Source organism: Adiantum capillus-veneris, chromosome 19, assembly GCF_014529385.1.
Source record: "Adiantum capillus-veneris isolate H3 chromosome 19, ASM1452938v2, whole genome shotgun sequence".
NCBI classification, from domain to species: Eukaryota; Viridiplantae; Streptophyta; class Polypodiopsida; order Polypodiales; family Pteridaceae; genus Adiantum; species Adiantum capillus-veneris.
In genome coordinates, this window is record NC_140949.1 from 81,674,991 (window position 1) to 81,677,424 (window position 2,434).

General features: G+C 47.4%; 1 pseudogene; it reads right to left on the reverse strand.

Annotated features, from left to right (window-relative positions):
• Nucleotides 1-524: 524 nt before the first annotated feature.
• Nucleotides 525-2,184, reverse strand: LOC147434328 (uncharacterized; annotated as a pseudogene).
• Between the last annotated feature and the right edge of the window lie 250 nt (nucleotides 2,185-2,434).

The window sequence follows — 2,434 nt, forward strand, 5'->3', positions numbered from 1 at the left end:
CTAGAATCTCTGTAGATGCCTCGAGTTTTTTCATCACTTTGACATCTGGAGTAAAATTTGTATGTTGCGATTGAACTTGCATGAGCTGCTTCACAGCGAGACTTGCTTTGTTAGACACTCCACCCGCACGGCTTCTTTGATTGTCCTTTGACATCTCTGCATTAATATAAAAAGTAGTGCAACATCCAACTTCCCCACCGCGTATTCCTCGTCCTACCAAGCGTGCCCGTCCCTGCTGCTGTGTGCGTCCCCATCACTACTGCATTGTCTTGCCGCGTGCGTCATCGCGGTGGAGGCCTTTGCGCACCAGCCTTAGCTTCCCCATCCTTGAGGTATCACCCTTGCCTTTCCTTTAGAATCTAATGCATGCATGGCATCTTGCCATGATTCGTCTCCTATTTCTTTTCTAAAATTGGGTAACCACTACTCACCAACCTGTCTGCTCTCTTTGCCCCCACTCCCTTCCCCCCTTTACGCCTGCCTCTCCACCTCCACCTCCACCTCCACCTCCCTTACGCCTTCGTTCAACCCTTCTCTGGTTTTTGCTCGCAACTGTCTTGGCCTCCACCAAAAACAGCACCATGCACCTCCCTTTTTTACCAGTCTCGCCCCCTCCCGGCTCTTCTCTCTCTGCCTGCACCCATCCGCTGCCTGCAAGAGCCTCCAACCAAGGCCTTCCCCTCACAACCTGGCATGCAAAAAGGACACACCCACACACAAACATTATAAACATAGTGAAACTTCATAAGCAAAAGAATCGTGCATCCCTATCACTATTTTCTACATGGTATCAAGGGGTCGGATGGTGAGGGTGGCTCCCCTCCTTTCTCTGCACCATCCTCCTCTCTCTCTCTCTCTCTCTCTCTCTCTCTCCTTCAAAACTCCCCACGCACAGAACAAGGTAATCTCCCTGCATGCAACGCAGGTGCTAAATTTCACCTTGAAGGTGATGCAAAAGGTGTTGCCAAAGATGGTGCAGCCCCCCAAGAAGATGTCGGTCCCCTCCCACCACAAAGAGGAGAAGATGATGGCGCATTTGCAAGCCAAAATGTGAATGTGTATGCCGCATCCTTTAAGCAAACTGCAAGCCAATGTGCGCAAGGTGATTATCCCGCACCCTTTGCGCATGCTAAAGATCAATTCCTCACAGCACATGATGAAAGGCAAACAGTCTGTGGCGAAGGCTCCCTCCTGCAAAGTCAAGGAGTTGCAACAAAAAATCCCTCAATGGATGGGCACAAGCACTGGATACTCAGAACCCCTTTGTTGTACTACACAATTGGAAATTATGCTATAGCATGTATCCCAGTGAGGAAATCAAATCCACCCCATCAACAATCTCTACTTCAAGGAGAAATGGCAGTTGTACTTCAAGTTGTTGTCGACTCAGATTTGTGCATGAATTTCAATTTTACGGGGCAAGGAATGGTCCTTGAGGGACCATTCCCCATAATCCTTCGACCCCTTGGTGACCGGCGGATGCCGGGAGCCATGAGGGACCATTCCCGGCCGTCAAGGGTCGGGGAGCCAATAGGCTGCTCTTCTTGCACATTCATCCTCCACCTCATGCACTGCTTTGTGTGCAAGTCTGTTGCAGGCCCCGCCATGTGCTCAGCTGCACCACGTCCCCACTCATTTATTACTTGTGCTGATTTGGTGTGCGATCATTGGAGCAGACGAGTGATGATTCCGAGAGCTGAGTTTCCATGTAATCATTGGTAATGATGGTTGCCATCGATTGGATGAGGCAAAAGATTATTCCAGGTGCTGAGGTGTCAAGCATCGAACAACTGTGCAAGCTAATTTTGTCCAGTAATGAGGGGGAGATGGAGGGCCAGGATCCTCTGCCCCCGAACTCCGACCGTGACAGAAAAGGGACATTTCTTCTATGTTGTCATGTACTACGATGAGCCTTGGGTGGATCCCAAAGTAAAGAAGAAGACCTTTTTGGACTAATCATTACCATTAGAGGAATTTCTTACCCTAGCATAAATGATGGATTTGCCTACGGACCAGAATTTGCAACTTTTATTGTCATTGAATGTAAATTCCAATCATCAATTCCAAGCATCATTTTGTCACCAAAGGCAAGGGCATATTCAAAAGTCAAATAGAAATGGAGGACTTAAAAAAAAAAAGAATCAAATGTGCACGCAAGACCTGAGTAGCATCAAAGAAGAAGTGTCGACTTCCTTTGCCAATGATGTTACTTGCAATTTGTCAACTCATGTTGAATTGTTTGTCAGAGATAGACTTATTACAACTTCCTTCAATGGATCAATCCCAAGTGATGATGGGGACTAGCATGAAGGAAACGCAAAAGCGAATGGTGTCAATGAATATGGCAACGATGCAGATGGACATCCATGTATGACAACATTTGGCATGGTTTTTTGCTACCATCTGGACGATGTTCTCCTGCTCTATAATCCTA